The following is a 16,055-nucleotide window of genomic DNA, read 5'->3' as shown; positions in this document are numbered from 1 at the left end:
TAACTGGTTTGTAATTGGTTTAAGATATTTGTATAAATGTTACTACTTTTAATTGTCAACAAATTTGCTCATGGCGAACAAACCAAGATCATTTGAGTTGTTCCTCTAGAAAACGGAGAGGAATGTGGTGCCGTTGGATGATTGATACACCGTTTTAGCGGTTCTCCCATATAGGAGGAATATGATATCTGAAACTGGGAACCAGACAAGCTTACCCTCGCTTTCTATCTGATGGGAAACGGAAATAAAGAACCAGAAAGGAACCATGCTGAGCCTCACTTCTATTCCAAGCTTCAACGAGTAAACTTCGCATCCTAAAAGACTGCAAAGTTGTACTTAGTGCTTCATGAAGACCCTTAGTAATTCAGGTAACAATTGCATTACACGCCCCAAACACATTTGCTACACTGTTAATAAAAATTTAAGTATAAATCATACTTTTACCAGTTTTATGTAGATTTTATATAGTTTATTAAATCTTACAAATAAATCTATATTATCAAGTTTATCTTTATGACTGTATGTGTTATGAATAGTTTATACATCACTTTACTATTTAATCAATCGCACACACCTTTCACAACACGGTCATCTATTCATTCAATTATACACTTATATATTACACACTCTTGGACATTAAAACTGGAATGTTATTGTAATGAATATATTAGTAATAAACTGACCTTATAAAAGAATATGAAAGTCCTAGACTATTTCAAAACTGAAGATATATAACAAATTCCAATAGAGCTGTAGAAAATGGCTACCACTTCATATACATACTTTTTGCCACCTGAAGAGAACAAAGAATAGTTAACTAAAAGATTCCCGCCTAAATCATAGTGACCAATAGAAAAGATATAAACAGTAGGAAATGTTCTATCTGAATAAACTAGCAGACTACAAATTATAATAACTGTAAATAGAATATATCCCGTATGTATTCTAATAACATAAAATCTTAATTAACATAAAACATAAAAACATAGCTCTACCACATATATACCAGGCTTAAAATATTATACAACGAAAATTCAAAACCAACAGTCAAATAGCAAAATCACCTCAAACACCTCAAACGAATAGCTAACAACTGTCATATTCTTATAAACTTGGTATAGACAGTTTCTTATGTAGAAATGGTGAATTAAACCTGGTTTTATAGCTAGCTATATGTCTCACTTTTATGACAGTCGCATTATATATGTAACACTCCCAAACGTGTCCGATTCCCCCAAACGTGTCTATTCTCCCTAAACGTGTCCGTAATATCCAATATTCCCTAAACGTGTCTGATTTTATAACCCCCAAACGTGTCCGCTAATTGTTATTCGCCAAAGTGTGTCCACTATTTAACGCCAGGACGTCTCACGTCTTTTAGCGCTAATATATGAATAAAATCAATAACGTTTACGGCAATTCTATAATGGGGGGGGGGGGGACACAGTTGATAAAATGATCATTTATTAGTATCAGTTAGTTCAATGCCGGTTGTTATTGCAAATTTAATATGTAACATATAAATCGACTTTTGACTGAAATTGCTTATACTCCAGTTGCAAGTATTATGCTCGTTAAGAACGCACATACATGTACAAACAATTCTAGTTCAGTTGGATTAAGCGTTTACCATAGGATAACACCAAATTAAATTCAAATATAATATCTTCAGGTTAAACTATGCCTAAACATATTGTTTAAAGATGTCAGTCTTATTTACAAAGCTTGTATTGACAGTTACACAAACAAAGCAAGCAAGCCAAACAAAGTTTTACCTTGCAAGCATTTGGAAATCAGCTGTAATCCGCGAATATTGCACGGTAGGATTTTGAAAGAATTGACTTCCTTCTTTTCAACAGTTCTGATATTTTAAAAGATATTCAAATGATAAACTGTTTATCAGATATTTTAATAAATTTTAGATTTTCAGCATCACTACTAAAGTGAAGACATACAAACAAGATTCATAATTCCAGTGCCAAATATTTCATGCATTATCTGAACGATATCATATTAACAATAAATACTATACAGAAGTTTTATTATCATACCGGGGATTGGGCCTAAATTTGTTTACGATTATTCGGGATAAACCTTAATTAAACTTAAAAATCTAAAGGGCCAGTAAAGACCGATTTTTTTAAAAAACTTCACTAAGAAACTATTCGATTCTCTCAAAAAATGGAAAAGAGCTCTAAAAATTATAAACTGGTAGTAAGGTTTTTTATTATGAACTTTATTATTAACAAGAGACATTACGTCCAGTGGCAAATATTATGCATGGACAGGACGACAACATACTTTGGATAAGTTATATAATGAGATGCAGAAGAATATTTGCCGGAACTCTTGGATTGTACCTTAATTATTCCGGAAATTTGGGATTAGGCCTAAATGAATTGTGTACAGTTATAAGAATTTACACTTTACGGTTTTTAAGTATCTACACTTAATCGTAACTCGGAATTAAATTATATTTTTTGGAGCGCAAAAGGACAGTTTTATTTTTAGGGGATTGGGCACGTTTGACAGATTGGGCACGTTTGACGGATTGGGCACGTTTGGGTGTTTCACTTAAATACACGCAAACAAGAGACATTACGTCCAGTGGCAAATATTATGCATGGACAGGACGACAACATACTTTGTATAAGTTTAATAATGAGATGCAGAAGAATATTTGCCTGAACTCGTGGATTGTACCTTAATTATTCCGGGAATTTGGGATTAGGCCTAAACACTTTACGGTTTTTAAGTATTTACACTAAATCGTAACTCGGAATTAAATTATATTTTTTTTGGAGCGGAAAAGGACAGTTTTATTTTTAGGGGATTTGGCACGTTTGACGGATTGGGCACGTTTGGGTGTTTATTAAAAAATGGACACGTTTCTAGGCGTTTAAATAATACAAATGACACGCTTTGACGCCCTTTTTACAACTAGACATGTTTTGCAGTTCAGTGGCGTCGATGTGGACACGTTTGGGAGTATCGGACACGTTTGGGGGGAAGGACACGTTTCTCAGTGTAACATATATATAACAATGTGGGAACAAAACAAACAGACATTGAAGTAAAAATTTCGAAAATATAGGTACACTTGTCAACATTGTGTTATAATCTTAATCTCAATAAAGACAAACTCATCTGTCAATTAGAACAAACCACATTAGCAAAAACGAAAAACAAAAATACAAAACTTAAACATAAACATAACACAATGACGTGATGTATACCAGGCATAGATTACCTTAGCCGTAATTTGGCTCAACTGTTTTGATCTTTGGGTTCTCACTGCTCTTCAACTTGATACTTGTTTGGCTTTCTAATGATATTAATCTGAGCGTCATCGATGAGTCCATGTAACGAAACGCGTCTGGCGTATATCAACTATATATAAATACCTAGCCACGGCAAATTGATATTACCAAACATAGATTTAACCATCCGACATAAGTGCACATCTAATTATGACGTAAGTCTTGTTGAAAACAAAATGTAATAAGTCTTTTTCTGGTGTAATTTAGTTTATAGTGGTACCTTTAGTAAAAATGAGCTAATTGCATATTTATTAAGAACATACTAAAGGAAAACATCCTGTTCAGTTGTTATGACAGATTCATTGGAAAACCGACAGTAATGACTCTTTGTCTGGTGCAATTTAGAATTTCTCTCAAAGCTTTATGTAGATTTTTTTTAAATTTGACAGTCGAGTACACATAAATGTAGCATACGAAGTATAACAGCTTAAGAAGAAGTTTACAAAAATACATAAAAATATACGTCAAATATCTGCCACCAAACATGTTGACGTAAAATATGGGTACACTTGTCAACATTGTGTTATAAATATCTTTGCCTCGTAATGACATCCCAAATATGAATTTCATACAATAATGTAATTGATACGGTGCATTCATCACAAGGATGCAATTTTAATACTCATAATTATGTAAACTCTATAGAATAAATTATGTAGAATTTAAATGTGGTACCTAACACTACAAGGAGATAACTCTGTAAAATCAGCTAAAAACGTTTTAATTACGTTGTGTTGTTAAGGGAATATTAAGCTTCTCAATGATCAAAATAAGAGTTTGTCAAACTCACTGGGGTAAAGCTGATGACCGTAACTGCATTCACGGTCATCCCAAGATGTCGGACGAAAAATTAGGTCAGTGTTTTTATTGTCTGTTAAGGTGTTTCTACATAATTTTCTTTACAAAGCATACTTTGATACGATGTAATTATATCAAAGATTCACACGGAAGTCACAAATCTCTACCAAAGAACGTGTATAGAACGGGAAATTGGATTTGAAAAATTCGCTAAGATGACCGTAAATCATCTTTAAAATATTTTCAAGATGACCGTAACATTGAATAAGGATGACCGTGATTGGTAAAATGATGACCGTAATTTCGAAAGAATGACCGTAATTTATAAAGGATGACCGTACCTTTCATAGTATAACCGTCATTTCTAAGAAATATCCGTATTTGTATTACCTTTTTTGTATCAAATAATTAATCGTGTTGGTGAAAGACGTATTTATAAGACAACATTAGTTTAAACAATATTTATTCAGATAATTCATCATGATACGATATTATACAAAGGAAATAATATTCAGGATTCAGAAACACGCAATTTGCTTTTACAAATCTGTCTCCTTTACAAAAATGATACACTTATTGAACAATACATAAATATAAATACTGGCATGCTCTGTAATAAATATAAGAATATGAAAAAGGTGAAAGAAGAAAAAGAAGAAAAAAATTAATGACAAAAAAATTAAAAATAAACAGCTGCGCCATGAGCGCATGATACGCCCGACGTCTTATGTGGAAGTTATGTGCAATAATCATAAATAGTTTTTTGAGAAAGCTTTAAGCAATAACCATATATAGTTTTTGAGACACGGCGGGAAACCCCCCACCCTGTTGTTTTTTTTTACACAAAACTAAATATCACTAAAATAAAATTTTGAATCAAAACCAAAAAGTATACAGATCTTTAGATTAATATAACAAAGAAGTGTGTAAAGTTTTAAGCAATAATCATAAATTATTTTTTGAGATACGGCGCGACATGTAAAAAAAACCTCCCCTATTTAACAAAATACTCAATAACTCAAAAATAAAATTTTGAATCTTCACCAAAAAGTATACAGATCTTTAGATTAATATAACAAAGAAGTGTTTAAAGTTTTCAGCCATAATCAAGAATCGTTTTTGAGATACATTGCGACATGTGAAAAAAACACACCCCTGTTTAAGTTACAAAGTGCCGTAAATCAAAAAGTTTAAATCTAATTTTCACCAAAAAGTATACAGATCATTTGACCTTTATAAGAAACAACTATATTTAGTTTCATGCAATTTGGATAAGTCGTTCTCAAGTTACGGTGCGACAGGTTTACGCCGGACAGACGGACAGACGGACAGACAGACGGACAGACGGACGGACAGACGGACAGACAGACGGACGGACGGACGGACGGACACCGGACATGTGTATACCATAATACGTCCCTTCAAAATTTTGACGGGCGTATAAAAATAAACATGTATTGTTGTAATGTATACAGTGTGAAATGCTTTGGTTCCTATTGAGTGATGAAGCATTAACATCAAGGGTTAAAACGTTTACTTTTGATAATATATTTCTGCACCAAACTAAATAAAAGACCATTTTGCTCATCTGAGAGTACCGTTGATCCAAAAAGCAAAGTTTTTGTGTTAACTTGGACAGGAAGAACTGAAACAGAATCCAATAGTCCTTTTCTTAAATTAGTATATATAGGACAAGATAACAAGAAGTGAGAATTTGTTTCTACATCACCACAACGAAAATTTGGAGCGTCTACTAAGTTACGAAGGAAAAGGTGAGACTTCAATGAACTTGAATCCATTCTTAAGCGAGCATGAAGAATTTGACCAAAACGATGTCCTATATAATAATACGCTGGGATCTTACTATTTTGGGTACTAATTTGTTTTTTGAATTATGATAAAGATTCACATTTTCTTATGTTTAAGTTAAGAGTGTCCCATAGTTTTGTTGTTGCAGGGATGAAATATTCAGAATATAAATGGGTCCGTGTGTTGACTTGTGAAATATTATTTCTCTGTCTTGTATTATGATCATGCCTACTGCCTACTGAATCAGGCAATAAGTCTCTTAAATACTCTGGAGTTTTATTATTCAAAATTTTGTGATAATGAGTTAGTCTGTGATTGCGTCGTCTTTCAGATAATTTTTCCAATCGAGTTTCAACATATAAATTGTTTATACTGCTAAGTTTAGTACCCCCCGTGACGATACGCGCTGCGTCAAGCTGAATACTTTCAAGTTTAGCAATCAAATTCTGATTTTGAGAGTCCCAAACGACATCAGCATATTCAAGAATTGAGCGAAATTTGTTCAAGTCAAAATCTATCAAGAACATTTTTTATTTTTCTCATTTTATTTATTCTTTTGTAAGATTTAGAAACTATATGTTCAATATGGTCGTTCCAGGATCTGTTGTTAGAAAAAAAGACACCTAGATGTTTGTGTTTACTTACTCTTTGTAGCTCTTGGGTGTTCATATTAAATGGAGTATGAAAGGGTTTTTTTTTTTGTTGAAATTATCATACTTTCATTTTTTTGGGCTTTAAAATTAAGAAGCCATTTTTGACCAATTATAAATCTTATCTAGATCGTCATTTAAAATTTTAGCTGTTTCTGTTGGATTGTCAACCATAATATATAATGAAGTGTCATCTGCGAATAGCTTAATTTGAGCTTGAATTCCCGTTTGAATGGGTTTACACTAGTAATTTTGGGGCCCTTTATAGCTTGTTGTTCGGTGTGAGCCAAGGCTCCGTGTTGAAGGCCGTACTTTAACCTATAATGGTTTACTTTTTAAATAGTTATTTGGATGAAGAGTTGTCTCATTGGCACTCACACCACATCTTCCTATATCTATTCTACAATATCGTTTATAAATATAAAAAAAAGGAGAGGGCCTAGAATGGACCCTTGTGGGACGCCTGCATTTACAGGTAACCATTCGGAACTTGAACCGTTAATAACCACCCGCTGGACTCTATTTGTAAGATAATTTTCAAACCACTTTAGTGAAGAACCCGGTATGCCCGCTTGTTGAAGTTTGAATAGCAGTCCCTTATGTCAGACTCGATCAAACGCTTTAGGCAGCAACCAGAAAATCAAATGGTTGCTGCCTTACTTATATCACAGAATACTATCCTTATTTCCTTACCGCTATCTAAATCCTTCCCAAAATCATTCGAAATGTTAATTAATTGATTAACTGCTGAATCCCCCCGTGTAAAGCCCGACTGATTTTTCGTTAAAATATTATTGCGCATAAAGTGATTGTAAACATGTTTATATACACATCGTTCCATACACTTTGATGTTACACTCAACAAGGAAATAAGTCTATAGTTTTTAACGTCATTCGGTTTACTATTTTTATAAACTGGGGTAATTTTTGCTCTTTTCCATTGATCTGGAAAAGTGGACGTACTTAACGATAAGTTAAATAGTTTACATAGTGGATACTTTAAAACAGAACATGCTTCTTTTAACAATTTGGGACTTATGAGGTCTGGGCCAGAAGCTTTTGTGGGATTAACAGTTTTCACTATATCTTCAACTTCAGTAACAGTAAGTTCTATATAACTAATGTGACTTTTGTCATCACTAATATTATGAAGTTCTTCAGGTAACACAGCACTTGAATCATCAATATTTGACTGGGAAGAAAAAAATCCGACTAAATTCATTTGCCTTTTCGATTTCATCAAATATTAAGTTGTTATTAAACCGTTAATGGGGGTACACTTGCGTCGTTTGTTTTTAATCCGGATATTTGTTTAACCGTTTTCCACCAGTAAGTAGTGGACGGTTTACTGTTCGTGATTTTTTAAATTTAATTGTTGTTATAATCATCCTTCGATTTTCTTATTAAACTAGTAACTTCATTTTATATTTTCTTAAATTTTGACCACTCCGATGGGTTTTTATATTTTTTAGCCTTTCTGTGAATTCTATTTTTTTCCCTTATCTTTTTTTTAACATCATTTGTTAGCCATGAAGGTTCATTTTTGCGAACAGTTATTATTTTATTTGGAATACAATTTTCAGCAGCTTCTATGATAGTTTTTGTTATTTCGGTTGTAAATTGTTCAACGTTATTTAAGTTAATTACGGAATCCCAATTTTTTCAGATAAAATGTTACGATATCTGTCACAGTCTCCTCGATCATATAGCCAAATTTTCCGCTTAAAAGTTTTTTGACGACATTTTGGAAAGTTCAAAAGACTAATTATAGGACAGTGAAAACGTATTTGGTCTAATAAAGGTGGCCCGACTCCACAGTAATTTATTATGTGAGCATCATTTGTTATAAAAAGGTCTAACAATGATGACGACGATTCAGTAAAATGAGTAGGTTCATCTATCATTTGAGTAAGACTAAATTGGCTTAACAAAGGTGTAATTTTTGAAGACAACATTATCCTAAAGGTAGACAAAAATAAGACATGCTTCAAATATATGGTTCGTCATATGTAGCATCCAACTACAAGCCAAATAGTTAAAAAGAACTAACCAAGCCCCTAACTCAACAAACTCAACAAAACACAATGCATACAAATATGGATATTTCTTTCAATTGACGGTCATCCTTTTAAATTTAGTCTTTCTTTATAAATTACGGTCATCCTTAACAATTAACGGTAATCTTTTAACCAATTACGGTCAGCCTTGTTATGAATTGCTAATCCTGTTACGGTCATCTCGATTACGATTTACGGTCATCCTCGCGAATTTTTCAAATCCAAATTCCCGTTTTATACACGTTCCTCGGTAGAGACTTGTGACTTCCGTGTGAATCTTTTATATATTTACATCGTATCAAAGTATGTTTTGTAAAGAACATGATGTAGAAACACTTTAACAGACAATAAAACTACTGACCTAATTTTTCATCCGACATCTTGGGATGACCGTGAATGCAGTTACGGTCATCAGCTTCACCCCAGTGAAACTGCTAGAACCAGTGTAATTTTTCTGAAAAAACGGTTCGCTCAATTTTTTTTATTTTTTTTATTTTTTTGTCAAAGGGTCAAAGGATATGCTTTGTCAAAATTTTAAGAAAATTAAAAGAATCAAATTAATTTTAGTTAAAGTAATGGGTACCACCTTAAACACATTGAAAAGTTATTTATCAATATGCAAATTTAAGAAATTTCCATTTAAAAAAAATCATCGTAAAACTACTTGAAATTTTGTTCTTGCCAGAAAAATATGTAACCAAATAAAATGTAATGTACCGTTTCAATATCAATGTCAAAACGACTATTTAACATCAACCACTTATCTAGATTGAATTTTAGGAAAGACTGAAATCAGTTTTGAATTTGATTTGTCTTCAATTTATAGATTATTTTTACAATTTTATGCAGAAGGTAGCATTTTAAATATACCATGCTTGCATATCTTACGATTTTTATTTTTGCTGTTCATGATAAAAAAATCTGATCTTTCTGTTTACTTATGTCTGGATATCGGATGATTTTAGGCATCTCGTTAAACACCACACGGATTCACGTCTTAACACATGGACAAAACTATATAATACATCTCGTTCTTGAAATGAATAGACAGATCATTTTAAAGTCACTTGCATCATTATGGAAACAAATAATATTTAATACCAGCTTTTGATTTTCAATATTTATGCAAAAGCGCTGAGAAGAATGTTTGGTGGGAGATATTTGATAACTTAGCTTAACTGTTTAAACTCTACTCGCCATATTCAAATATGTCTCTTTGTTGACATATCTATTTGATTTTATAGTGATTCAGATAATAAAAAAAAAGTTGACTGCTGTGCCCCTATTTTGACATTTTTACAAATTGTGTATTTTTATTTTGTTCACACATTTTTGCCAATTTAATGGAATATTATGCGACTGTCAGACAAATGAGAAATTTAACTAGCTATAAAATACGATTTAATTCTTCATAGGGAAATGCCGGTACTGAGTCCATATAACACTTGTTTTCCATTCGTTTGATGTGTTTCAGCTTTTTATTTTGCCATTTGATAAGGGACTTTTCGATTTGAATTTTTCTAGGAGTTGGTATTCTTGTCATGTTATTTTTTTTCTAAGTGAAATTGGATGGATGAATGATTTTACAAAAGAGTTGAATGAGAAGATACTTGTAAAGCTATATTATCATATCAAACATATTGTAATAACTGGAACAAATATAACATTGAATAATTTTTATATTATCATATCAAACATATAATAACCCCGAACAAAATCGAAATGCAATATTCATTGATGTGTTTAACTGTTTTACCTTATATTATCATTGGCTGTTTCTATGTTAAACATAATATACATTGTATAGAGAATAATTGAGAGTTAAAAGTAAAATAACAATAGTATGGAAAATTCAAAACAGAAATTCCGTGATCGAATAGCAAATTCGAATGCTCGAACACATCAAACGAATGATTAATAACTGTAATCTTCCTGACTTGCAACAGGCATTTTCTTATGTAGAAATGATTTTTAGCTAGCTAAACCCACTCATTTGTAAGACAATCGCATAAAATTCCATTATATTGACAGTTATATGTGAACGAACCAAACAAGCAGTAAAGTGTCATTATCATTGTGTTGAAAAAAGAATATAGACAGCAATGTTAATTGGTATTAAGTGAAATTTCACTTGCAAACCGTGACGTACAATGCACTAGTGAAAAGATAAGAAAAGGTGCTTCATTTAAATTTTCGTATTTAATATACACAATTTTTACGTCATTTTACTGTTCCCGATTGATTCCTTACTTTTTGCTAAATATTAAATTCATATGAAACGAGTGATTGGAGAAAACAAATACTTATCCGATTATTGAACCAATGCATGCACCTATCATAAACTTAGTCTACTGTGCAACATTTTATCATTTTTTTTCGCATAAATTTCGTATAATCGTCAAAAAATATTTTAGTTGGTCAGTGTTTTTGTGAAAATATGGCAGCTCATTAATGGTGGTGCTTTTAATCCGAAGTTTAACGATTGCCACCCGTTTGTAAACAATGAACAAAGAAGCATGGATATTCAGGTAGCACGTGTATAACAGGTACAATAAAATATAGTTTGTCTTGATGACGGATCGATGTTTACGTTTAGTTTTCCTTTCGCACTTGCTTATTGCTATCACCGGATTTTTACGAGAAAGGTCACGCTGCATACAGAAAACATATCGGCGAATTGTTTGCTGGAAGCAACCAGTAAAAAAAAAAGGGAACTTCTTCTCAATCTGGACATACAGTGGAGATCACTTCTAACCTCTCATTAAATCTGTCAGGAGAACTATTCTAGAACAGTACGTAGAACTGTCAGCCTGACACCTTTTAGTCAGTTCTAGGTTAGAACTGTTCTAGCTAGAACTGATTTGGTCAGTTCTACCTAGAACTGATTTGGACAGTTCTACCTAGAACTGATCCTGACAGTTCTACCCTTGAACAGTTTAGACAGTTCTAGCCAAATATTTGGTCAGTTCTACTTCTAGAACAGTTCTAGCTAGAACTGACCAAATATTTGGTATCAGAAATATTTGGTCAGTTCTACTTCTAGAACAGTTCCACGGTTAGAATTGATTTCTAATTCTACGGCTAGAATTGATTTTTATAAATTGTACGACCAGAATTGATTTATAAATTCTACGGCTAAAATTGATTTATAAATTCTACGGCTAAAATTGATTTATAAATTCTACGGCTAGAGTTGATTTATAAGTTTTAAGAACTCTTTGCCTTAATATAAAGGCCTGGGTAAAAAAGCGATTGAAATTATATAGAGAGAGTTAAATTTTCTATTTTGCCGGATTTATTTCAGATTTATAATCGGCAGGAGAACATGTTTAACCTGTTAACCCCGCCATATTCTGCATGTATGTGCCTGTTCCAAGTCAGGAGCATGTAATTCAGTGATTTTCTTTTGTTGATGTGTTACATAAATTATTTGTTTTTTTTCTTCATTTTTTGTACATAAATTAGGCCGTTAGTATTAGAGGGGGTGGGGCATTATGGTATGAATTGTTTTGCATTTGTTATTCCGGGAGTCAGGATGGCTCGTTATCACAAAACTAAATTATTGGACCTCATTAACCAATTTAATACCAGTTTACGAGTAGTTTTCATAACTCGGACGACCTGTTTAACAAAAATCTTTTGACCGCATCAATCTAAACTGCCATCATTTGATTTTTTCTTTCTGCAAATCTATATAGCTGCACAGTACTTCAGTTTTAATTTTAGTTCTAGAGGGACTGTTATATACAAGTTACAGCAATTTTGGAAAAAACATTTGTTCGCATCAATTTATAGTGCCAGCATGCAGTGGCAGATCCAGCCATTTTTATGCTCCCATTCAAATGCATTGATGTCAAAAATAAAGTGGGGTTCCAACCCCTGGACCCCCTCTGCTTGATCCTCCAATGAGCATGTCCTCGTTTTATTCAAAATATTGAATCATAAACAAATATCAGTAGTTTTTATACTTCAGACTGAGTCGTGTAATAAAATCTTTTGATTGCATCAACCAAAACTTACCATATTCGCTTTGTATATTTTTGTAAATCTATATAGCTGCACAGCAATTCAGTTATAATTTTAGGTCGAGAGGGACTGTAGTATATAAATAACTGCAAGATTGGAAATCAATGACCACAAATTTTTTTCCGCATCAATTGAGGGTGCCAGCATTTCCTATTTTTATTCAAAATATCGCATCAGAAACAAATATCAGTAGTTTTCATACCTCAGACTGACTCATGTAACATAATTATTTGTCTGCCTCAATCAAAACTGACCATATTTGACAGCATCAACCAAAACTGACCGTATTTGACCACATCAACCAAAACTGACCATATTTGCTCTTTTTTATGTAACTCTTATAGTCGCATAGTAAATCTGTAATATTTTTATGTAGGGATCGAGTGTATAATCATGATAATACAAATGATCTATATTATAGGGTTATTGGTTGAATATTGGGGAATATTGTTCCGAGTAGAATTTTATATTGCACGAGCTTATATTTTTATAGCAGGATGGATTGTTTAATATCAATGAAAGCAATTTTGGAAAACAAAATTATGCTCAAATCAGTTTATAGTGCCAGCATGTCCTCTTTTTAATAAAAATTTTGAATCGTAAACTAATTTCAGTAGTTTTTATATCTCAGACTGACTCATGGATATAAAAAAATTATTTGTCCGCATCAACCAAAACCATGAAAACTGACCATATTTGACAGCATCAACCAAAACTGACCATATGTGACAGCATCAACCAAAACTGACCATATGTGACAGCATCAACCAAAACTGACAATATTTACACTTTATAATGTAAATCTTTATACATATATATATATAGCCGCATAGTAAATCACTTATAGTTACATATTACGATGGATTGTATAATTCAAATGACAGCAATATTGTAACACATTGGCTACAAAAAATTTTCAACATCAATTTAGAGTACTAGCAATTTTCTGCAAGTCCTCTTTCATTGTCTTTTTATTCAAAATATTGAATTGTAAACAAATTTCAGTAGTTTCTATATAGATGTATCAGACTGAGTCGTTTTAACAAAAATAATTGACCACATCAACCAAAACTGAACTAATTTACACTTATCATGTAAATATATATGGCCTCAGTCATTGTAAACCAATAATATTTCTATGTCAGGACGGATCGTATGATAAAAATGACACCAACTTTGGAACACAATACACCTTATTGCTATTTCTTGCTGACCAGGCCTCTTGAACTTTTGAAGCATACAACAATCACTTTTCCATTGTGGCGTCAGATATTTTGTTTTGTGACGGGAACCTGTGTGATATCCAGTAATGGCAGACAAATAGCGATAAGGTGTATTTATACTATATCTACATTTAGTGCGCCGTTATTTCCTCTCTGTATCCCTAATAATGAACCGTCACTAAAGTGACTTTTTAAGTCTGTTAGTTTATGCTGAAACTACTATATAGTAGTCTCAGATTTGTAATGTTTTTTGTTTTTAAACAAAACTATTTTACGTCGTCTTCCAACACTCACATGACTGATTCATATACTTTATTTTAAAATAAAATTACATGTATGGGAAGTTCTCTTCTTGGAATTGTATACTGTTAATATATATGCATGATTTTGTTTGTAGCCGAACGTCCAGGGGCAAATGTTTCATTCATGTTCAGATGAGTATATTTTTCTAAGTTCCAGACTCCCAGATATCATTTATAATTGTTATGGATAAGTCTGGCTAAATTGACGAGATGGTGCAAATGTATATATTTTTTTACGTTCTAATACAACACTTTTTTCATTAATATCCCATAATTCATTCACAATACAATTTTCCTTTGAACATTTGTCAAAACAGAATCTTAAATGAATGTAAATCCAAGGCAAACAAGGTAAATTACGATTAAAATTTCATGAATGTAATGCAGAGTTATATTTATGAAGAGACTTTTAAAAACGGGGAACGAAGAAACGTAAACAATGATGTTTCCTATGCAATCTTATAAAAATATTTCTCCGATGAGTTGGATAACCTTCTATTCACTCGATATTTGTACTTGTAACGTTTGATCAGTAAAAAATATGGAAAATCTGCTATTATATTAATAGCAAAGTAATTGGAAGTGATTTATTTCTTCTAAATTCTAAAGTGCCCTTACTACAGTGACGTCATTTAGAACTGTTCTACAGTCCTGACTGATTTAGTTAGTTCTGCTGACAGTTCTACGGTTAGAACTGATTTGAACTGTTCTACCTATAACTGATTTAGACAGTTCTACCCTAGAACTGATCCTGACAGTTCTACCCAGAACTGATTTAGTCAATTCTACCTATAACTGATTCTGACAGTTCTACTTAGAACAGTTCTAGGGTAGAACTGTTCTAGGTAGAACTGTTCTAGGACAGGTAAGAACAGTTCTATGACAGATATTTTGACAGTTCTAATGAGAGGTTAGAAGGAATCTCCACTGTATTAAAGAATTTTCCGGAGAATAAAAGTATATGTACATAATTTTTATAATAAAAACTAGCCATTTAGTTATAACAAAACATATGCATAATATCTGAATTGACAAATGATAGACAATTCAAACAAGAAAACTATTGACCTAATTTATGTACAGCACAATACATGTAAAACATATATGATGCAAGGCAACAAATGATAACCATTGAACTTCATACTCCCCACTTGGGACATGCACATATACAGAATGTGGCGGTGTTTAAATGTTTGCTCACGCCAAAACCGTCCCCAAACTTAGAATATTGGTGTAGCAATACAACTTGAAAACAATGCTAATCAGTTGAAAGAGCTTCACGTATCAGATCGATACGTATTACAAACAAAAACACTATCACAAAAGACTCAAAGGAGTTTTCTAAAGTACTCGCAGTTATTGAAAGCTAGTTTAAAGCAAATAAAAGATATAAAAGAAAATAATGTATCTCAGACTAAAAAGATTTGTAATTATATATATAAAATCCAAGTAATTAAATGCTTATAGATATAAACTTGTTTGATTAAAAACATTCCCAGTTTATTCTGTTTTTCTCACAATGACTGTATACCTCCAAGAGTCTGGAAATGTCATGTTTGGTCACATATGAGATTAATTACCATGTTGGGACAATTTGTCTTATTGTATGTTAGGTGCTTTGATTGTCAATTATGTACAAATATTTGCATCAAAGCAGTTTACAGATCGATTTTAATATGCAAAAAAAAAAGATATACAAAAACACTGTCGACAAAACAGTTTTAACGTATATTTGTTTTGTTATAATGTCTATTGTACCATAACGTTGATTACACTGAAATGCGGCCAAGCTTAGCGAAAGGTAGTGCGACGTATTCAGTCAAAGAAACTTTAATAGATTAACTCGTAAAGGAACGATCGTTTGCATTGG

Source organism: Mytilus trossulus, chromosome 14 (assembly GCF_036588685.1).
Source record: "Mytilus trossulus isolate FHL-02 chromosome 14, PNRI_Mtr1.1.1.hap1, whole genome shotgun sequence".
Classification (NCBI taxonomy): domain Eukaryota; kingdom Metazoa; phylum Mollusca; class Bivalvia; order Mytilida; family Mytilidae; genus Mytilus; species Mytilus trossulus.
Note: the sequence above shows the minus strand (reverse complement) of the source record.